Source organism: Tamandua tetradactyla, chromosome 8, assembly GCF_023851605.1.
Source record: "Tamandua tetradactyla isolate mTamTet1 chromosome 8, mTamTet1.pri, whole genome shotgun sequence".
NCBI classification, from domain to species: domain Eukaryota; kingdom Metazoa; phylum Chordata; class Mammalia; order Pilosa; family Myrmecophagidae; genus Tamandua; species Tamandua tetradactyla.
Window position 1 is genome coordinate 117,185,331 of NC_135334.1, and position 24,475 is coordinate 117,209,805.

The 24,475-nt window shown below is 36.5% G+C and overlaps 1 long non-coding RNA gene and 2 pseudogenes across 1 annotated transcript in view; 1 reads left to right on the plus strand and 2 right to left on the minus strand.

Moving 5' to 3' along the window:
• The window catches only part of LOC143643761 (uncharacterized), a 313,677-nt gene that overhangs the window by 58,583 nt on the left and 230,619 nt on the right, over window positions 1-24,475 (minus strand). Inside the window, exon 3 of the long non-coding RNA XR_013156379.1 lies at window positions 17,373-17,508. This is a non-coding gene — a long non-coding RNA (uncharacterized LOC143643761). The remainder of the gene's footprint in view (window positions 1-17,372; window positions 17,509-24,475) is intronic.
• LOC143643759 (heterogeneous nuclear ribonucleoprotein A1 pseudogene) lies at window positions 8,381-9,330 on the plus strand (annotated as a pseudogene).
• LOC143643959 (bcl-2-associated transcription factor 1-like) overlaps window positions 19,399-24,475 on the minus strand; it is a 43,163-nt pseudogene continuing 38,086 nt past the window's right edge.

Consider the following 24,475-nt stretch of genomic DNA (forward strand, 5'->3'; position numbering starts at 1 on the left):
ACAAATAGAAATATTGCAAAATATTTTCTAATCAGATTTTCAAATGTCAAACACAAAAGAGAGACTTTTGAAAGTAGGAAGAGAAAAGCAATCCATTAAATACAAAGGAAGCTCAACAAGAATATGTGTGGACTTCTTAACAGAAACCATGGGGGTAAGAAGGCAGTGGTATAAGTACATTTAAAATATATTTATGATTCTGAAAGAGAAAAATGGTCAACCAAGAATTCTATGTCCAGCAAAACTGTCCTTCAAAAATGGGGGGAGAGGGTGAGATTAAAATATTTTCAGACAAACAATCACTGAAAGAATTTGTAACTAAGAGACTGGCTCTACCAGAAATTCTAAAGGGAGCACTAACAGCAGATAGGAGAAGGTAGGAAAGAGAAGCAGGAAACAGAAGTCTGGAGAAGAGTGTAGAAATGAAGACTATCAGTAAAGGTAGAAAGTGAAGAAAAAAGTTAGATATGACATATAAAATCCAAAAGACATAATGGTAAAAGAAAATATTGCCTTTGCAGTAATAACACAAAATTTAAATGGGTTAAACTCCAAAATCAAAAGACATAAACTGGTAGAATGGATTTAAAAAAAAAAAAAACAGGATTCATCTATATGCTGTCTATAGGAGACTCAATTTGGACCTAAGGATAAAAATAATTTGAAAGTGGAGGTTGGGAAAAGATATTTCATGCAAACAACAATCAGAAAAGAGTAGGAGTAGCTACACTAATATCCAACAAATTAGACTTCAAATGCAAAACAAAAGAGACAAAGAAGGATTAATAAATTAATATCATATCATAATTTGTATTAATAAAAGGAACAATTCAACAAGAAGACATAACAATTATAAATATTTACACACCAAACCAGAGTGATCTGAAATACATGAGGCTAACACTGAAAATACTGAAGGGAAAAGTAGACACCTCTACCATAATAGTTGGAGACTTCAATTCCCTGATCTCCTCAATGGATAGACTAGTTAGACAGAGAATAAGTAAGGAAACAGAGATTTTGAAAAATATAATAAATGAACTATACTTAACAAACCTTACAGAACATTACAACCCAAGACAACAGATCACATTTTTCTCAAGTGCTCAGTAGATCATTTTCAAGGATAGACCATATCCTGGCTACACAAAGCAAGTCTCAATAAATTTTAAAAATATTGAAATCATACAAAACACTTTCTCAGATCATAATGGAATGAAGTTGGAAATTAACAACAGGCAAAAGACCAGAAAATTAAAAAATATATGGAAGCTAACCAACACACTCTTAAACAACCAGTGGGTCAAGGAAGAAATTATAAGAGAAATTAGTAAATATTTCAAGGCAAATGAAAATGAAGACACAACATATCAAAATGTATGGAATGTAGCAAAGGTAATGCTGAGAGGGAAATTTATTGCCTTAAATGCCTATATCAAAAAAAAGAAGAAAGAGCAAAAAATGAGGAATTAACTATTCACTTGGAAGAATTAGAGAAAGAACAGCAAACTAACCCTAAAACAAATAAAAGGAAAGAAATTACAAAGATCAGAGCATAAATAAATGCAACTGAGAATATGAAAACAATGAAGAAAACCAGAAGTTGGTTCTTTGAGAAAATCAATAAAATTGAGGAACTCTTAGCTAGTTTGACATAAAAAAAAGAGAGTGGATACAAATAAATAAAATCAGAAATGGAAGAGGGGACATAACTACTGAACCCACAGAAATAAAGAATGTAATGAGAGGATACCATGAGCAACTATATGCTAATAAACTAGACAATGTAGATAAAATGGACAACTTCTGCAATTGATGAGAGTTTTACTTCTTACTTTCCAAGAATTATACATGATGACCAAGTGGGATTTATTCCAGGTATACAAGGTTGGTTCAATATAAGAAAATCATTTAATGTAATACAAGATATCAGTAAGTCAAAGCAGAAAAAAACACATGATCATCTCAATTGATGCAGAAAAGGCATTTGACAAAATTCAATACCTTTTCTTGATGAAAACACTTCAAAGGATAGAAATAGAAATGAGCTTCCTCAATATGATAAAGGGAATATACAAAAACTCTACAACTAACATCATTCTCAATGGGGAAAAACTACAAACTTTCATGTAAGATCAAGAACAAGACAAGGATGCCCACTGTCATCATTATTATTCAGCCTTGTGCTGGAAGTTCTAGCCAAAGGAATAAGACAAGAAAAAGAAATAAAAAGGCACCCAAATTGGAAAGTAAGAAGTAAAACTCTCACTGATTGCAGATTACTTGATTCTATATATAAAATATCCCCAAAACTTTACAATAAAGCTACTAGAGTTAATAAAGAAGTCATCTTAAAAACTCAACAACAAAAGGCAAAGAACCCAAATAAAAATGGACTGAAGACTTGGATAGATATTTCTCTAAAGAAGATAACAAAGTGGCCAAGAGGCACATGAAAAGATCCTCACACTGGTTTGAAAGGATGCATGTACCTTAGAAAAGCCATGTTTTAATCCTAATTCCATTTTGTAAAGGCAGCCATTTCTTCTCTTGTCCTTCTGGGAAACCCATGACAGGTATGTTTGCATACTTCATGTAATCATTCAAATCCCTGAGATCCTGGTCAATTTAGTTCATTCTTTTCCTCTATCTGTTCTTCAGCCTGTAGCATTTCAATTGTCTTGTCTTCTAAATTGCTGATTCTTTCTTCTGCCTGTTCTAAACTCCTGTTGAATACCTCTAGTGTGCCTTAATCTCTTCTCTTGTAACTTTCATCAGAAACATAATTTCTGTTGTTTCTTTTTATACTTTCAAATTCTCCTTTAAGCTCACCCACTGTCTTTTGTTATCTTTATCTCCTTTGCCATAATTTCTTTCATCTTGTATTTATTTAGAAGATTTGTTTGAATTAGTTCCAATTCTGTATATCATCCAAAGTTTTAATTTATTCCTTTGACTGGGCCGTATCTTGCTGTTTCTTAGTATCATTTGCAATTTTTTACTTATGTCTGGGTATCTGATTATCTTGATATATTTCTTGTGAAGGGCAATTTCTTTCTCTTGCCTAGGGTTTTATTGTTGTTTGGCTTTATGTTAAAGCTCTTCTTTGACACTTGGTTCAACTTATTCTAGATGCTCATAATTTCCCAGTTTAACTTGTCAAATTTTCCAGCTCTTCTTAATTTGTGTTTTACCCTGGATATGCAGTATAATCTTTGAGATTACATTATTTGTGCAGTTTTTTCACCTCTAGGAGGAAGCTTCCTTTTCTCCGTTCATTCTCTGGGTATCCTGATCTGTCCTTGTTTTGCCACCATATTTTTTCTTTTTGTTGTTTTTTCTACTTTTTTTTTTTCATTACCTCTAGTTGTTTTTGCCTGGAGGGCAAGTTCTTGGAGAAAGATAACCCCAGAGAGGAGTTTGCTAAGTCAATATTTCCAAGGCCAAACAGGGTCAGGGACCCACAAAAGAATGCTGATCAGTTCCAAAGAGCCTCATGTAGAGAGTCAGGAAACATATCATCCCTGTCTCGGGCAGGCTGAAACCCCAGCTCAGAGCTGGGACCTAGTGATCTGACCTGGGTAATCAAATTTTTTTAACAGTGCTCTGCCTTGCTTCCAATTCCCTTTCTATCCACAGCAGCCAACCAGGGATCAGACCCAGAAGCAGTTGAACTCAAGAGCTTGAGACAGGCATGAGTAGTCACCATGGTAAGAGCTACTCACATACTTTACTGAAGTTTCTCAGCCTCTTTGTCTTTCTCTTTCCTGGATGCTCAGTAGTGCTCCTCTAGCCTCTGGAGTCCCAGAACAATTGTTTTAGACAGTCCCTGGCTCCATATTTTCTGTTTTGTAGGAGGTATAAGTTCTGGCACTCCCTACTATACCATCTTCCCCAAGAGTTCTACCTCCCCTCCTTTTTTTATTGCTCCTGTGAGTATTCATTATTTAGAAAGCTTCTAACTATACCCCTGTCTTATAAAATACACAAAGTCAAAGTTGAGTCTACTAAGAGTCTATAATATAGTTCAGAAAGATCTGTCTATGATAAGTAGAACTCTCGTGCATTTAGAGCATCTTGAATTAAATATGGCTTGCTTTTGTCTCATCAGTGTCTGTAGCATTAGTATTCATGCTTGGTCTCCTTCAGGGTCCTTGCTTGTTTCTCTAAGCCTCTGATACTCTGCAGAACCTGAGTGAAATACTTTTCCCTATTTATACCACATTTAAAATCACTGGATAGTGTATATAAAACAAACATAAGAAGAACCTGAGAAAAAGGGAGATGGTATAAGGAACTCTGGGCTCACCTAGTGACATGGCTGGGAGTTCCTGGTTTTCTTTCTGCCTCATATATCCCAGATTAAAGCACAAAAGACTAGTAATCCAGAAATGCTAACAGGTAGATTTAAAAGAAAAAACCTAACAAAAAGCTGCTCTCTTTGGCCAAGGAGAGAGGTCCAAGAAATAGAACTGGACATTTTAGCAAGACAGAAAAGTTTTAGACAATAACCACCATAGTTCAGCCAAAGATCACAGAAAAAAAAATATGGCATCACCCCCCTCCCAGACCAGCAAAGACTGAGGGGAAATCTAACTTCTACCTTCACCAGGCTATCACAAGCTACCCCAACCTCCTACCAGGGTAGTGCCACAGAAGACTAAGTAAGGATCCAGGACACTTGTCTCTGCCACAACGTAATGAGGCCACACAGAATCAGTGGAGAATATCTGGGAAGCCCAGATTTTCATCCCTAGCCATTACTAGCAAGGGACCCTTCCTTGTCCATGATGAGGTGGTATCAGAGGAGGCTGAATGAAGAGTCAGAAATTTTGACACTGTCCAATGGTGATGAGGTCATTCTTCCCACCTGTTGGTCTAGTGGTGGCCATATGGAGAGCTGTAATGAGTAATTTCCATCCTTGCCAGCCAGAAAGTTATTGGAGGTCTAGTTGAAACCTGGAACTTCCAACCATGTCCAGCAGTAATGAGTAATCCCCCACTTCAGGGGTCAGTGGAAGCCAAGTGGGAATCTGGACTTCTTTTCCCACCTGGAAGTAAAGAGGTAGTTCCCCGAACTCCTGGGATTCACTGGGACCTGGCATCAAGGGATAGAGAAAGTCTTCTTGACCAAAAGAGGAAGAGAGAAACGAGACAAAATAAAGTATCAGTGGCTAAGAGATTTCAAACAGAGTTGAGATGTTATCCTGGAGGTTATTCTTATACATTACATAGATTTCACTTTTTAGTTTATGGTGTATTAGAGTGGCTGGAGGGAAGTATCTGAAGCTATTGAGCTGTGTTCCAGAAGTCTTGATTCTTAAGGATGACTGTATAAAGATATAACTTTTAAAATGTGACCGTTGATCGTGGAAACCTCGTACCTGATGCTCTTTTTATCCTGAGTATGGACAGATAAGTAAAAACAAGGGATAAAAATAAATAAATAATGGGGGGTGAATAAAGGGTGAAAAATTGGGTAGATTGAAATACTAGAGGTTGATGAGAGGGAGGGGTAAGGGGGATGAGATGTATGAGTTTTTTTCTTATTCCTTTTTATTTCTTTTTCTGGAGTGATGTAAATGTTCTAAAATTTATCATGGTGATGAATACACAACTATGTGATGATATTGTGAGCCTTTGATTGTACACCACATATGGACTATATGTTTGCAAAGATGCATCAATAAAAAATTTTCAGAAAAGAGACTGTGCCCCACTTAATTGTCAGAGTGATATCAGAGGAAATTAGCTAAAACTGAGATTTAAATAAGATCTAGAGACTCATAAAATAATGCCCAAAATGTCCAGGTTACAAATGAAAATCATTGTCCATACCAGGATCTCAAATGGAATGAAAAAGTAATCAAAGGATATTAAGTAAATGTAGATGTTAGAATTATCTGACAAAATTTTTAAGGTAGCCATTATAAAATGATTCAATGAGCAGTTATGAATATGCTTTAAACAAAGAAAAGAACAGAGTCTCAATAAGAAGTTTTAAAGTCTCAGCAAATAAAAAGAAGACATAGTGAAGAAGAAAATTAAAATTTTAGAACTGAAAAGTACAATAATAATGGGACATCTCAACAGCAGAACAGAGGGGACAGAAGATATGGACAATGAATCCAAAGATAATAATTAAATTTTTAAAAAAGTGAACAGAGCTTTGAGAACCTGTGAATCTATAACAAAAGAAATAACACACATGTCATCAGAGTCCAAGAAGTGAAATTGGGTGGGACTAAAACAAGTACACAAAGAACTAACATATAAAAATTTCCCAAACCTGGCCAAAGACATAAACCTACATCTTCTAAATGGTGACCAAATAGCAAACAGTTAAAAGAAATCTACAAGAATCATTATAGTCAAATTCCTGAGAACTAAAGACAAAGAAAAATCTTGATAATGAAAGAGAAGTATTGCTTAACCTATAGCTTTCTCATCAGAAACCACAGAAACTATAAGAAAGTGGAACAAGATTTTATAAGTCCTGAAATAAAACTAGTGTCAGCCCAGAATTCTTCATCCAGTGAAAATGTTTTCAAGAATGAATAGGCAATCAAGACTTTCTCAGATGAAAGAAAACTAAGAATCTGTAACTGGCAGAACTACCTTAAAAAAATAAGTAAGGGGGATACTTTAAACAAAAAGGAAATTAACAACTACAAAAAATCTTGGAACATCATCAGAAAAGAAGTAACAACATGATAAGTAAAAATAAGGATAAATACAATGAACTTTTATCCTCCTCTTGAGTTTTCTAACAAACTCAATTATAAGGAAAATAGTTTGTTGTAAACATACATTATAAATATTGAAAACAATTAAATTGTAAACAGGGAAGGGTAAAATGATGAAAAGAGAGGTAAGGTTTCCACAATTTACTAAAACTAATAATACCTGGTGAGTGTGAAAAATATATATGTATATATAATGTAATGAGTAGAGCAAACACTGGAAAAGCTATGCAAAAATATACACTTAAGGACAGTATAGGTAAACCAAAGTGAAATTCTAAAAAATAATTCTTCAAACAACCTCCAGAAAGAAAAAATATATATATATTAAAGCAAGATGGAAAACAGAGACAAAACAAACAAATAAAACAAAAAGGCAGACATATTAATGATTTCATTAAACATAAATGGTCTAAATACATAAATTTAAAAAGCAAAGTTAGAATGATTATATGTTAATGGATTATATGTTAATGGTAGGATGGATTATAAAATGCAACCCAACTATAGGCTGTCAACAAGAAACTCACTTCATTTATAGGCAAATAGAAAGTTAAAGGATATGAAAATGTATATTACTCAAATAGTCAAAAGAAATCAAAAGTAGCTAAATCACTATTAGACTTCAGATAAAAGAAAATTACCTGAGACATAAATATTTTATAACAATAAAAAGGTCAATCTACCAAGAAGCATAAAAATTCTAAATGTATACACACTAAGCAGAAAAGCTGCAAAATAAGTGAAGCAAAAACTAATATAACAGAAAGGAGAAATAGACAAATCCACAATTTTAGTTGGAGAGTGTGGTGGATTGATGTATCACAGAAAAACTATTCTTAACTTAATACATTCCTGTGAATGTGAACCCATTATAAGAAATATCTAACCCTGTTACTGTAACCCTTTAAAAGTAGAATGAAATTCAGACACTGAGACAGAAAGCCTCAAAAAGCAAGATGTTGAAGGTCAATGGAACCTGGAAGACAAGGGAGAGATCAGGAGAGCCTACCATGTACACTGTTGTGTGTCAGAGGAGCCCAGGACCAAGGATCGCTGGCAGCAAACCCAGAATGCCAGTCTTTGGGAAGAAAGCATTACCTTAATGATTCCTTGATTTGGACATTTTCCTGGCCTCAAAACTGTAAGCTAATATATTCCCACAGTTTGACACAACCCATTGAATGGTATTTGCTGGAGTAGCCAGAAGGAAACTAAAATAGAGAGTTCAACAGTTCTTTGTCAACAACTGATAGAAAAACTAGAGGCAAAATCAATAAAGATACAGAATAAGTCAATAACGCCCCCAACTACCAGAATCAAATTAATTTTCATAGAACAGCCCACCCACCAAAAGCAGAATGAACAGTCTTTTTAAGTGCCTACAGAATATATACCACACAAAACACATATCTTATAAAGGATTTATGTCCAAAATACAAGAACACTTAAAACTCAAAGCAAACAAGTAAACAAACTACTCAAGTAAACAAAGTACTCAATTTTAAAAAATAGACAAAAGATCTGAACAGGGACCTCTAAAAAAAGATATGCAAGATAGTTTCGTTAGCTTACTCCTTTCTGCTTGTGGATGCTGCTGAGGAAGCATCGTTGAAATCTTTCCTCCCACTGCCTTCATGTCCAAGTCAGAGTCTCCTAAAGAGCCTGAACAGCTGCAGAAGCTCTTCATCAGAGAGTTCAGCTTTGAAACAACTGACGAGAGTCTGAGGAGCCATTTTGAGCAAAGGGGAACACTCACAGATGGTGTGGTAATGAGAGATCCAAATGCCAAATGCTCCAGAGGCTTTGGGTTTGTCACCTACGTCACTGTGGACGAGGCCACTATGAATGCAAGACCACCTCAAGTGGATGGAAGAGTTGTGGGACCAAAGAGGGCTGTCTCAAGAGAAGACCTTCAAAGACCAGGTGCCCACTTAACTGTGAGAAAGATCTTAGTTGGTGGCATTAAAGAAGACACTGAAGAGCATCACCTCAGAGATATGTTGAGCAGCTTGGGGAAACTGAAGTGACTGAAATCATGACTGACTGAGGCAGTAGCAAGAAGAGAGGATTTGCTTTTGTAAACTTTGATGACCATGACTCTGTGGATAAGATTGTCATTCAGAAAACCATACTGTGGATGGCCACAACTGTGAAGGAAGGAAAGTCCTGTCTAAGCAGAAGATGGTCAGTGCTTTATCCAGCCAAAGAGGTTTAAGTGGTTCTGGAAATTTTGATGGTGGTCGTGGAGGTGGTTTGGCGGGAATGACAACTTCGGTCATGAAGGAAACTTCAGTGGTCACGGTGGCTTTGGTGGCAGCTGAGTTGGTGGTGGATATGGTGGCAGTGGGGATGGCTATACTGGATTTGCTGATGATGGAAGCAATTGCGGAGGTGGTGGAAGCTACAGTGATTTTGGCAATTACAACAGTTCACAAAGTTTGGACCCAGGAAGGGGGACAATTTTGGAGGCATAAGTTCTGACCCTTATGGTAGTGAAAGCCAATACTTTGCCAAACCACGAAACCAAGGTGGTTATGGTGGTTCCAAAAGCAGCAGTAGCTATGGCAGAGGCAGAAGGTTTTAATTACTTCCTAGAAACAAAGTTTAGCTAGAGAGGAGAGCCAGAGAAGTGACAGGGAAGCTATAGGTTACAACATATTTGTGAACTCAGCAAACACAATGGTGGCAGGACGTAGCGGCTACTAAGATGTGTTCTAGACAATCTCATGTGCATGGGCAAAAAAATACAAGGACTGTATTTATGACTAATTGTATAACAGGTTATTTTAGCTTCTATTCTGTGGAAAGCGTAAAGCATTCCAACAAAGGATTTTAATGTAGATTTTTTTGTACCCATGCTGCTGATTGCTAAATGTAATAGTCTGATCATGGCAATCAATGAATGTCTCTTTTTAAAAAAAGATATGCAGATGACAAGCATATGAAAGGATTCTCAACATCATTTGTCATTAGGGAAATGGAAATTAAAAAAAAAAAAGAAAGAAATGTACCATTACATACCTATTCAATTGGTGAAAATCCCAGGGGCTAGCAACTCCAAATTCTGGCCAGGATATGGAGCAACAGGAACTCTCATTCATTGTAGGTAGGAAAGCAAAATGGTGCAGATACTTTGAAAGACCATCTGGGTTTCTTATGAAACTAAATACAGTCTCACCACACAATCCAGCACTTGTACCCCTAAGTATTTATTCAAATGAGTTGAAAACATATGTCCACACAAAAATCTGCATGAAAATGTTTATAGCAGCATATTCATAATTGCCAAAAATTGGGAGTAAATGATACACACTTCAACAGGTGCAAGAATAATCAATATGTTGCACATCCACACAGGGATCAAAAGAAATGAGCTATCAAGCCATGGAAAGACATGGATGGAAATTAAATGCATATTGCTAAATGAAAGAAGCCAATATAGAAAAGCCCACATACTGTCTAATTCCACTGCATGACATTCTGGAAAAGAAAATAGTAAGACATCAGTAAAAAGTTCAGTGGCTTCCAGGGTTTCAGGGAAAGGGAGGATGAATTTGTGGAGCACTGGCATTTTTAGTGGAGGGAAACTATTCTGCATAATACTATAATGGACACATGACCTTGCACATTTACCAAAACCTTTAGAATTACACAAAACAAAGAGTAAACTCTAATGTAAACTATGGATGTAGGAGTAAACTCTAATGTAAACTTGGTTGATAAAAATGCTTAGATATTAGTTCATCGACTGTAAAAAATGTAGCACCCTAATGCAAGATGTTAATAGAAAGAACTGTGTGTAGAGGCTATAGATGGGATATTGAAAGTAATTGTACTTTCTGCAAATTTTTTCCATAGACATAAAAATACTCTGAAAAGGTCTTTTTTAGGAAATTCAAATACAGGTTGCCGGGGACAGGGTAGTTGTAGGTAATGTGGAATTAATGCTAAATTGGTACAGAGTTTCTGTTTGAGGTGATGGAAGAATATGGGTGGTGGACAGTAGTGAATATTGTGAATGTAGTTAGTATCACTGAATTGTGTGTTTCAAAGTTGTTAAAACGGTATATCTCAGGTTATATATTATATTACAAAAAAATAATTCATAGAACTATTCAACAATGACAGTGAACACTAATGTAAACTATGGGCTACAGATAACCATATAATTTTAATAATATAGTATCATCAATTTTAACCAAATTACCACATTAATACAAAATATTAGTACTAGCAAAAACTGGGTGTATGAGAGGGATATATGAGAATTTAGTACTTCATGCATGATTTTTCTGTAAGCCTACAACTTCTCTAATACAAAATTAAAATAAAGTATATAAAAAAGAAAGGGGTACAGACCCCATAGAGCATATCCTGAACCTTAAAACAAATGTCAACACATTTAAAATAATTGAAATGATCCATACTGTGTTCCCCAAGCATGATGGAATCAAATTTGAAATAAACAATTGATAGTAAACTAGAAAATCTCCAAACACAAGGAAACTAAAAACATGCTTTTAAATAATTCAAGGACATAAGAAGAAGTCTCAATTGAAATTTCAAAATGAATATGTATGTTGAGCTGAATGAAAATGAAAACATATCAAAAGTTGTGGACATAGCTAAAGCAGTGCTGAGAGGGAAACGTGTAGCAGTAAATGCATACATTAAAAAGGAGGAAGTCTGAAATCAATAATCTAAGTTCCTACCTCAAAGGATCTAGAAAAATGAGAAAAAATATGCCCAAAGAAGGCATAAAAAAGAAAATAATAAGAGCAGAAATAAATAAAATAAAAAACAGAAAAGCAGCAGAGAAAAATAAATAAAACAAAATGTAGATTCTTTGAAGAGATCAGTAAAGTTAGTAAACCTCTAGTAAACAAGACTGAAAAGAGAGAAGACAAAAATTCCAATACCAGGAACTAAACAGAGCATCATCACAGACCTTTCAAATATCAAAATAAGAGAATTCTGTGAACTCCATATACGCAAATGTGTTAGCTTAGATGAACTGAGCCAATTCCTTGAAAACACTATCACATTTCATCAAGCATGAAATGGACAATTTTAATAGTTGTAAAAGTACTAAAAAAAATTTAATTTGTAATTTAACTTTTTCCCCTCTAAAATACCCTTACTGCTACTTACATGGCACTGTTGACACAATGGAGAGATGTGGAAGTATGGCTTTATTACTGCCCAGATAGCTTCCCTGGAGAAGTCTACCAAATATTTAAAGAAGAATTAACAGTAATTCTAAACAATGTCTCACAGAGTATTGAAGAGAGGGGCCATTTTCCAATACATTTTATGAAGCTAGTAGTATCCTAATACCAAAACCAGAAAAAGATAATACAAAAAAATAAATTATGACCACTATCCTTCATGAATATAGCTGCAAAAATCCTTAACAAAATATTAGCAAATGGAATTCAGAAATATATAAAAAAAGAAATACATAGTACAGTATATTCCAGGGATGCAAGCCTGTTTCATATTTGAAAATCAATCAATGAGATCCACCATATTAATGTATTGATAAAAATAACATTATCACATCAACCAATGAAGAAAGAATATTTGACAAAATTCAGCACCTATTTATGATTTTAAAAAACTTCAGAAAAATAGAAATATGGAGAAACTTCCTAAACTTGATAAAACGCTTATGCATAAAACTATATTTAACATCATACTTAATGGTGAAAGATTGCATGTTTTTCTCCTAAAATCAGGAACAAGGTAAGGATGCCCACTCTAATTCAATAGTGTGATAGATGTTCTAGCCAACAAAAATTCCCATGCAATAAAGCACACAAAGGAAATAGAAGGTATGCAGATTGGAAAAGAAGAAATAAAACTGTTCTTATGTACAAATGGCATACAAAAAAAATTGTCTACATTGACAATCCCAAGGAATGAAAACAAACAGAAACTTCCTAGAACTTATAAGTGAGTTCATTAATATTAAGAGATACAAGATAAAGATACCAGAAAACAAAACCACTCCCCAAGACAAACAGACAGACAAAAACCTAGGTGTAAATCTTACAAATCATGTCTAGGGCTTGTTTATTGAAATCTATAGAGTGGTGATGAAAGAACAGGAGAAAATCTAAATAAATATAGAAGCATACCATCTTCATGGATCAAAACAATCAATACAGTGTCAATTCTCCCCAAGTTGTTATACAGGTTAAATGCAATTCCTATTAAAATATGAGCAAGATAGGTTAAAGATTTAGTTTACAATATTTGAAAGGGATTTGCCTATATGTAAAGGCAAAGGAAACAGAATAGTTAAAACAATTTTGACAAAGAAGAGTACAGTGAGAGGCAGTCAACCTGGTTTCAAAACTTATTAGACAGTTATAATAATTAAAACTGTATGGTATTTGCAGAGATAAGGGTTCAGAAATAGACCAAAACTACAATGTACAACAATTTTTTTTGACAAAAGTGAAAAATTAATTCAAATAGAGGAAAGACTACATTTATAACATATGGTGCTGGAGCAATTAACTATCATAGACAATAGAACGTGCTTGGACCTCAGTTTCACACTTTATTCAAAAACGAATTCAAAATGGATCATGGCCTTGAACGTAATGCATAAAGCGATATGATTTTTTAAAAAAAGGAGAAAATATTTGACATTTAGAGCTAGGCAAAGAGGCATTAGACTTGGCACTAACCCTTAAAATAAAAGGTAAAAATGATAAATTGGATTTCATCAAAATTAAAATGTTTGCTTGGTGAAAGACCTTGTTAAGAGTATGAAAAGACAAGTTAAAGACTGGGGAAAATATTTGCAGTTATATACCTGACAAAGTAATAGAATATAAAATACATAAAGAACTCTCAAAAGTCAACACTAAAAAACAAAAAATACAATTGTAAAATAGGCAAAAGACATGAACAGACATTTCACTGAAGAGGATATACAATGGCTAATTAGAACATAAAAAGACATTTAACATCATTAGGTATAAGGGAAATGCAAATTAAAACCACAATAATATATTATTACATACCTATCATGATTACTAAAATACAAAATTATTGACAACACCAGATGCTGCCAAGTATGCATCACTCGTACATTGTTGATAGGAATGTAAAATGGCAGAACCACATGATGCAGAGATTACAGTCCTGGATGTTTATTCTAGTGAATGGAAAAGCTTATATTCACACAAAAATCAGCACATCAAAGCTTATAGCAGCTTTATTCATAAATAGCCCCAAACTGGAAACAATTGAGATGTCCTTCAACAGGCAAACGGTTAAACAAACTGTGGTATATTTTTACCAAGGAAAATACTCAGTAATAAAAATGAAAAAAAAAAACAAAAACTATTGATGCATCCAACGATAGGATACATTCCTAGAGAATTATTAGGTGGGTAAAGCTAATCTCCAAAAGTTACATACTACTTGACTTCATTTGTATAAAATTATTGCTATGACAAAAAGTATAGAGTTGAAGACACATTAGGAGCTGTTAATGCTTTGAGAGAGGTTCTGTGTGGAAGCGAAGTGGGGTGGCAACTTAAGGGCTCTTTGTGATGATGGAAATGCTCTGTATCTTCACTGGACCACTGCCAATAGCCTGGTTGTCTTGTCGTACTATGTTGTAAAGATATTATCATTTGGGGTAGCTGGATAAAGGTACACATGATCTCTCTGTGTCATTTCTTACAACTACATGTGATACTATAGTTATCTCAAAATGAAAGGTTTAATTAAAAATACTGTCAATTCATTCATCAACAATATCACATCTACATATTTTACATCTGTAGTATACAGCAATCACTATAAATATCTTCAGCTGTTTCTAAGGAAACCTGTCCAGTTTATACACATTGTTTAAATAGTCATATTTCCTATTGCCTTCCCATATATTCCATGATATGATAACACTTGATTGAGCCAGTGGTGTCACTGGAGCAAAAGGCATCCAAATCTTTAGTTAAATAAGAGAATCTATGATCACAGTGGTCAGATGAATTGGGCCAGTTAGAGTCTCTCTTTTGAAAATTTAAACACACACACACATGAATATACACATCAATTCATACAGACACACACACAAATAGTAGGTTGTATTCTCTAAGCTATTTTCTCCCGGTTCCAATACCACTCTTTTCTACTTTGCTTTGAGATGCTAGGATTGGGACTCTGCAAAGCACATTTCTCCTTTGCCACTCACTCCTTGTTTCTGTCCACAGGAGGAGTTGGAAGGAGACTAGAAGGTTGCAGGATGAAGAAGGGACTTGTTTCCTGCAGCTGACAGTGTCCACCTAGCAATGGCCTTGGCCCAGCAGAGCAGCTGGTTCCAGTAGCAGCCCAGCAGCAGGTGGTTCCATTAAGCCATTTTTTCTACACTCACAGAAACAACCTTATTGCCTCTACTGCCAGTTAGGTAACAGCACTAGCTGGTTAGTACTCCTTCCTCAAAGGTGTAGTCACAGATCTAAATCCCTTTGCTTAGTTCTTCAGACTGTAACATTGGCTGAGGAGCATCTCCGTACACAAATCTGAGTTCCAGCTCCATGGGATGCCTGGTGAAAGCTCCTAGGTACCAGTACCTATGGGCTGATCTCAAAGAAATATGAAATTCAGTCCCCACTCTAAATTTATGGTAAATTCCCAAATTTACCATAACTCTCAGGTAACACCAGTGACCTGAGTTTCAGTTCTGTAGGAAACCTCCTCCAATCTTCTAAATTCTAATAATTTTAAACCCTTCCATTTTGTCCTCACAATCAGGGGTGTGCCATCCATTATCTGCAGTTACTACTTTTATAATATCTCAGTGTCTCTTTCTTGCCTTTTTAATTCTCCAGTATCTAGCTATAACAATTCTTGAGATTGACTTCTGTTAAAATAACTGCTGCGGTTTCTGTTTTCTAATTGCAATCTGACTGATAAAGGCAGTTAGTAGTAGGAGTTGAGACTGAATAAGAAGAAAGGAGCTAGAGAGCTCATAATAGGCTGTGTGCAAGACAAAATTATTAGGGTAGCGATTATAAGAGGGCTAAAAAAACGGAATTAGAGGTAGAAAGAAAAATGGAATAGGAGTCTAGAGAGAAGAGTTGCCAAGAGGATAAGATCCCTGTTGCTCACAAGAATGGAGAAAGCCTATAAGAAGTTCCTGGAATTGCCGTTATTTTCTTGTTTTCCATTTCTATTTAAGTTCTGTTCTTCACGTTTTATCAGAATAATCCTCTTTCAATTTGGGCCACTTGAATGCATCTTTCTCTGCATATCCCCAAATGAGCCCAACTAAAACAACACTCCTCCCTTCTGTATAAGTAGAACTGAAGGTAAAGGAAAAGGACAATGACATAAACTTTAAGCAGAAGAGCTTCAGATATTTTCTCTTTGTTGGCTCATGCTCCTCTTAAGGGGCTGGTACCTTATTTTTATCTTACTAATGCCTCCTCATCTACAGAGAGCACTTTAGACTCTGCAAAATGCATCTGTATCCATGTTCCTCTTATGTGACCCTGCAAACAAAGTGATCTCCCTGAAAATACATATAGCATGTTTTCTATTTTGCTTAATCGATATATCGTGATGTAGTTGTTGAAAGAAAGAATCTTCTAAGAAGCTCTTGAGTTATGAATCTAGGAAACATCGAGTTTATACATGCATCCCAGAGAGAGCTAATATCAACAGGAAGATGTATGAGAAATCCCTCCTATAGTGCCTTTGAATTCACATATAACATTTCTTAAAACACCGTGCATGAAACATGTAGGGAATTGCCAAAGAAATTGCAAGAATAAGCATCAATCTTGCCATGAACGGTGCCTAATGCTACTATAATTTTATGCCTTTAAAAAAAATTCTTTAACAGTGTAAACTCATAGATGAATAAACAGATTATTTCCAGTTCACAGAGCTGGCTTGCTCCTATGCAAAAACTCAAGTGACCTTGACTCTGATGGTACAATATTTAACTACAGAGGATGCACAAGTTGCATCCCAGCTCACAAACTACCACTCGTTTTGAGTCACGGGGACTTTTCATTCCTCCAGCCAAATCATTCAGAAAAGCACAGTTTCCCCAATAGACCAACAGAAAATATTTTCATGCTGTCACCACATAAAGCTTCCCAATTTCACCAGATTTTCAAAGGAAAACTAAAAAGCAGTTACCTTTCCCAAACACTTTGCTTCATATTAATGACCTAACGGCTGCCTCCATCTTACACATGGGGCGGTGCATCGTCATTTGTCTGTCTGTTTCATTCTGAATCCTGGGTAGGTCAATCTGCCACTTTTAACTCCCAGGGCCATGCACAGCAACATCTGTTTGAGAAACTGTTTGGCACTCACCTTTCAGCATAAATCACTACTAGCAAACGTTTTATGAGGTAGGTACTTTCTCCCCCTGCTTCTTCCTTTTATAATGAACTCAAGTAGAAATGAACAAGATGAAATGGCCAGACATTTGGCCATATGTTGGTGCCCACATGTGTATGTATGGGAGGGAAGAGAAGCTGTCAGCAGCACTAAAGGAACATTACAATTATCTGAAATGTAATTAACAATCGTGCAGTCAATGATTCTTTGAAGGATTCTAATAGAGTAAATATACTTGTCACTTACCTGCAGCAAATTGTCCATGGACCAGTTTCCTGGTTTTGAAAACTGAATACAGTCAGTTTACTGTGACTCCAAAGCAGCTTCAGGATGTTTCCATATTGTTGATCTACACTGGTTATCCCTGCTCTTCTGGTAACCCCTATATAAAACAGAATGAAAGGACATTCTTAGGAGTATATAATGCTTATATATGCTGGATGATTGATTGGACTTTAGCATCCATAATACATACCAAAAATATTTGACCATCCTTATTATTTGTATAATAGAAAGAGATGGGAAGAAAGATTTTCTCTTTTAAAAACTATATTGCATTTTATGGTGGTTTTGCATTTATAATTACACATAGTAGAAATCCAGCTGAATGGTAAGGATCTAATAATAGCTTATTGATTAGAGATCCTATATAATAATTCTGACTAAAATTTGCTTGTTATCACATGCCCTGAGAAGGGAGAAGGGAATTTAACACCCAAGAAGCTACCAGGGGCCCAAAGCCCTACTAGTAGTTTTTATAAATAACGTATTATTCAATAAATACATCAACCTTTCTAAGCACTTACTATCCACAGCTCTTGTGCTGGCAGGTGTTTCTATTAGTCTTATTTTTCTGATGGTAGAGGAGAGACATATAAGTAAAGGAGGTCAAATGTTGAGGTTTCTCAGCATGAATCAACCGCCCTAGCCTGCTTTACTTGAGTAGAGTAGAGGGCCATAGATTACTGTTTTGTTTTGTTTAAATAACTACTATTAAAACATTGCATGCAGCAAATGTGGCTAAAAGCAAAAATGAAGAGTGATTTGGGCATTGGGCTTTGGTAAATTCTAAGGAAAGAGTGACAATTTCATGTCACGATATATCATTTATGATATATAGGGTCAAATTCCTTAGCAGGGTCAAATTCCTTAGCCACTTTTTCTTCCCCTTCCTAGGAGAGGAGATTTTAGCCTGAAATTTCACATTCATTTTGTATTCACAGGACTCTTTTAACTAAACTCAACCAAATCATTTCATGTGCATCTAGACTATATTTCTTATTTAGTGTACCTCACTGACCCATCCTCTCTTGCTCCAGGAAATGACCAGCCACAGAAAATCATTTGCCCTAAACATTGACCAATCCTTTCTCTTGAAATAGCCACAACACTGTTCACTTTCCCCCTTGGAGCCAATCAAAGGCTGTTATAATACCAATTAGAAAGTCTCCCCAGCTCCCAAAAGTCCCACCTTAATAAATGCTTGTCAATTTACTACTGTCTCTGAAATTTCTTTACTCCATAAAACTTTCCCTTCTAACCCTTTGAACACTTGCTGAAATAAAAGTGAAGCAGATGGGTCTCCTTGCCACAAGTTTATCAATGAATAAACAGCCTTTGTTAATTCTGTCATGGATTTGGTTTTGCTGATTGTAATTCTATATTATTGTGGGGATTCCCCTTAGGATAAAATATAACATTAAAAGCAAATGTCTGACTTTATTCAGCAATTTGCAGACCCTTCGTAGTACCTGGTAAAGCAACATAATAGAGCCGATAGTAAAAAGGAAAATCAGAATGACATGGAGAATGACTATTAGAATTACTAGGAGGCCGACTAAGTTATTTTTACAACTCTAATCCTGATTCAGTTTATTAAGTAACTACAAGACACAATACCCAATTTCTCTCTCTCTTTCTCTCTCTCTCTCTCTCCCTTCCTCTCTCTGTATACACACACACATACAAACACAACCATATATCTTTTTTATGTATAATTTCCATATATAAATATATAGCCTACTATATGCTAAGCACCAGTTCAATGAAATACATGAATTATCTAACTTGTCCCTATAGGAAAGAATCTGTGCTGTAATTGAAGAGACTATGCATACCCTACTGCTAATCTGATTCCGATTCTATGAAAGCTATCTTACAACCCTGTATGTTGCAAATTTCTAATAGTTTGCAAAGCATTTCTTCTTTGTAGATATGCAAACATTCTCCTGTCAAGTAGAGGTTCGATTGTCTTCCCTCCTCGACATAAGAGTTATGATTTTATCCTTTTTTCTTTGAAAATGATCTGTGAGGATAGATATTGTGGAGGATATTTTCTGGATGAGGGCTCAAAGGCTCGGCAGAGTCCCCCGGCTTGCCTGAGGGCCACAGCCTTCCACCGGCCACGCCCATCCACTGGACCACGCCCATCCGCCGGGCCACGCCCATCCACCGGGCACCTTCTGAATGTTGCTACTGTGCTATATCCCAGGGGCTCAAACTTGAACCAGGCCTTCTCTATCTGCAACTTCAGGAAGAGAGTAAATTTTTATTGAAGGTTGCCTAAATAAGGTGCTTCCATAGGTATGGAACGTTTGATAAATCCTCATCCAAAACTCACCACTTGTTATAGGAAATACTGAACTCAAGTTGATTCCAACAGTGAGTTAGCCTTCATTCTCTGAATTCACTCTATGAACTCATGCAAACTAAATCTAGGAAGCAAATAGCTTAGCAAATACATTAAAAGATTACTATTTTTTAATTTTTTTTGCATGGGCAGGCACCGGGAATCAAACCCAGGTCTCCGGCATCACAGGCGAGAACTGCCTGCTGAGCCACCACCATGGCCCGCCCAAAAGATTACTATCTTTTAATCATCAAAATAACTTTGTGAGGTAGGCATCCCTCCTATTCTCAAAGATTAAAAATATGAGGCTCAGAAAAAGTGATGTTGAAAAATATCACAGCACTTTAGAAGAGGAAGAGATAGCAAGGTCACGCAGTCTAGTGTACTAATTCTGTAGGTGGAGAAGCAGAGCTCAAGGGACTCTCTCAATTCTTATGATCATCTAGGAGCAGGGCATGACTTAGCATGTAATGAAGGTAATGGAACATCTATCTACCAGTCACAATCAGTGAGATGGGAAAATGACAAATTCTTAGAACTTGCTAGATGCTATTGGAAGAGTTCAAGAGTCTCTTTCCCACCTCATTTAGGTTATTTTTCTATCTAGCTGATCTGAAGTTTTCTGTCTGGATTTATTTTCCGTACTAATTCAATATCATAATTTTATGTTTGTTAATCTCCATACTTAAGCAATACCATGCATTATTTTCAATATTTCACAAGGGCAATAACTTTCTCATCATCTATAATAAGACAAAAGCTTTCTTAAATGTCAACTTTTTGCTTTTAGCTGAAATTATAAACTCAGGGAGAGAACTATATTTTCTAATATTGATCTGGAATGCCCATAGAAGTGTATTTACATTTGATTAATCAAAATATGGAAAACAAAGTATTATTAACCATGCATCCAGTCAATAGAAAAATAAAGGCAATTGGGTGATTCATGTTACAAACAAAATCCACTAGAGGAGTCCTTGGTGGTGAAAATTCTGGGAACCACTGTCAAACAAAAACCAAATTTTAACTTGGTTAAAGAGAAGCTTTATTTGGAAGGATTACTGTAAGGACAGGAAGGGCCATTACAATAGGGAGAGAGAGACCATGCCAAAATGAGGACCCTTTTTTTTTTTTTTTTTTTACATGGGCAGGCACCAGGAATTGAACCCGGGTCTTTGGGCATGGCAGGCAAGCTTTCTTGCCTGCTGAGCCACCATGGCCCACCCAAAATGAGGACTCTTTCATCATAAGATCTACAAGTGTTTCAAGGGTTAGGCAATAAAGAGCAGTAAATAAGGCTAGAAAGAACTGGATGTGGGGAAATGGGGAAGTAGGTTGAAAGTGGGCTATCATGAGTCTTATCACATAGGGAAGGTAGTATTTTAGAGTAGGTCATTTTCTGGAAAACAGAGGGTAGGGGGATTTTTCAACCTTCACTGTTGTCCAGGATCTCAGGGTTTCAGTAAAGTTCAACACTGCCACTGTTTTTCTGTGCTCTGCTGTGGCCCATTGAGTTTGAAAGCCTCTATAGAAACCCACTGTCCTGAACAATTTGTACTTAAATCACCCTCTGCTCACAAATTCAAGTACAGTTCCCCATTGTCAGTCTGGAGAGGAGATCTTTCTTCTTATCTCCATCTGTGGGGTGTTGCTGAAGAACCGGGCATGTCTGAGCATTTCTGGTAAAGTAAGCTACCTTTGGGCCATTTATAATCCCAGTCTGGAAAACTTTTGGTGCCACATGATCATGAGCCATAAAAGTCAAGCAGATCCTATGTATGGTAGGGGACAGTCTTAGCACACCTGCTGTGTTTCCCTGGGACCTACAAATACATCTTGTGCTCAGGACCAGGTGGATTGGCCTGGTGGTATGAAACCCAAACCCCTCATAGATAAGGAGCCTGCAGGTTCATTCCTTCCTCTAGGGTCTCAAACATAAGCAAACATTCACCAGAGAGAGTCGGACTCTCTTAGGCACCACAAAGACTCCAGCTCACACCCCCGTGGTATACCTGTCTCAGGCAGGCAGGAAGTGGGGTTCCTCCATTGCAGCAGCACCTGAATACTAGAGAGGGGTGCTGTGCATCACATATCTCACTACTTCAGCCATGCATTGGGACCGGCTGACTCTGGAGACCCACTGCCCACTACTGCAGCTGACTTGGCTCTGTCTCTCTTCTATGAGAGTAAAACATCTTTCAGTTGGAGCCTGTGTGAATCCTGCTTTTATTGGTGAAACTGACACCTCTACTGGAGTGTGTTGACATCTCTTTAGGTGTCTCCTTCTGACAGACACTATTATTTTCTTTCTTTTCCTGCCCATGCCACTCCCAAACCTACATTTATTCCCTTCTTGTCTCTCCTCGCCTTCTCTATGCTCCTTTTGCTCTTCTTCCAATTTTGCCCTCTCTCTCTTTTCCTGACTTTCCACCTCGCCTTCTGCACAAATATTTCCTTGAAGAAACTATGGCCCTAGGTATCCAGTGACCAGTCTTAGCAGGTGTGCTAAGACTGTCCTCTACCACACATAGGCTCTGCTTGACTTTATGGCTCATGATAGTGTCGCACCAAAAGTTTTCCAGACTGGGACTATAAATGGCCCAAAGGTAGTTTACTTCACCAGAAATGCTCAGACCTGCCTGGTTCTTACTATTCTACTTCCCCTCTCAACAAGAACAGGGAGGTACCTGCTATCAGCATTCCGTAAATGGTAATAGTGCTTGAATCACAGAAGAAGCAGTTTTCCTTGACTTTTTGTTTCGGGGAAAAAACAATACATTAGTTGTTTGATGAAATTTTTACTGTCCTTTCAGCCATTCACAGTACGCCTCTCATATCGGGCCAATTTTATTTCAGGCCTTCTCATCCTCCAGAGATGTTCGCTTATTCACTCAGGAAATTTACAACCTTCTGTTCCTTTCCAAGGCATCAAAATTCTAATCGAGCTGTGTACTGTGTAAACCTATGCTAATTTCAATCATTATGCAGATGTCCAAATGTATTACAGGTTTCCACCTAAAGTGTTATTTCCCTCTAGAGTCAAAGGTACTTGGATGAGCTGTTGATTCCTTTGTTAAAAAATAAGTCCTATAACATGAGGCCACCCAATTTGTCAAACTGCTGCCTGGAAAACAGGATCCCCTAGAGAATTTAGTGAATAGAACAATGTTGAATTGCAGCTTGTGTTTAAAACTGACTGATAGAAATGCACTCTAAAGAAACTTAACTTTATAGTTAATCTCCCACAGATAGTGCATTTTAAACATTTTTGCTTTTATTTTCATTTAGCAGGCATTGTTTTGGATACCTTAGAGCTTTCAAGCAAGGAGTATAAAAGGGTATCTTTATATCTCTTGTCCCATATAATTTCGAAGACAACATAAAAGGATCTGCCTGGAGTGCATCACTTCAAACATGAAGAAACTGATGTTTAGTGAAGTTACAAGGTAGGACTAAGGTCACACGGCTATTAAGTGGTTTTATAAGTGTTAAAACCCAAACCTTACATCAGTCTCCATGCTCTTTTCCAATTATACCATAGATCTTGAAAGAAAGAAAGGAAGGAAGGAAAGAAATTAATTAATCTAATGATTGTTCGAAGCTGTACTTTCCTTATAAAATTAACTCGAAGTGTTTACATGTGAACATGTGCTACACAGAGTAACATGCTTCAAAGAAAGTGTTGTTTCATATAGAGGCAATAAGAAAACTCTCATTCAGCCTTCTAACCAACTATACCTATGATATTAATTTAACGGGATTAAGGTCAAAAAGCAAGGGTAAGACATAGTAAATAATAATACCAGATTTTTCAAAAGGAATTAGGGTGCAAGTTGATAATTCTTTAGATGTACATCCTTACTGTAAACTTTCCAAGTGCCTGAGTCAAAAGGCTAATATTATCTGTGTTACAGAATAAAGAATTTGACTGTTCTTTGTCCCAGATTGGTGGGTAATATCGTGTAAATCTTTGGGATTCCCATGATATTTGCTATTCTTGGTGGGCTGTTTGGGCCATATTGGATAGTTTAGCTAACAAGATAACTCAGGGTGGGGGCAGCAAATGGGCAGGCTTAGGGTCGGGGGTGTCCACACTCAACAGAACAATCACAGAGAGTTGGAACTTTAAGCCACGGCACATCAGACGGACCTCTGAGGAGGATGGGGGCCAGAGACTGAGGTCAACCTCTTAGGCCTTGATTCATTCAATCATGACCATCAAATGAAGCCCTAATAAAAACTCTGGACACCCAATCTCAGACAAGCTTCCCTGATTGATAATATATGTTGATGTGCTGGGAGCTTGATGGTTCCTCATTCCACAGAGTCCAGACCTCCAGTCCATTCTTTTGGCTCATCCTGATTTGTAGCTTTTTTACTATTAAAAATGAACAAAAACCCCCCACAAGACTGTAATGGTAAGTACAGTACTTTCTTCAGTTCTGTGTGTCACCATTCTGCCAATTTATCCAAGCTCAGGGGCGGGGTGGGAGCCCACAAATCTGTAGTCAGGTGGTCAGAATGAGGGTGACCTGGGAAACCAAAATATATAGCTGCTGTCTGAAGATTGAGTAGTCTTGCATGGACTACAACCTTACTTAACCTGTGAACTTAGTCTATATCCAGGCTGTTAAGAATAGGACCTACATTACAGTTGGTGTCAGAAGTTATTGCACCTGAAAAATTACATTGTTAAAATAAAGGAAGATATCTTGTAGTA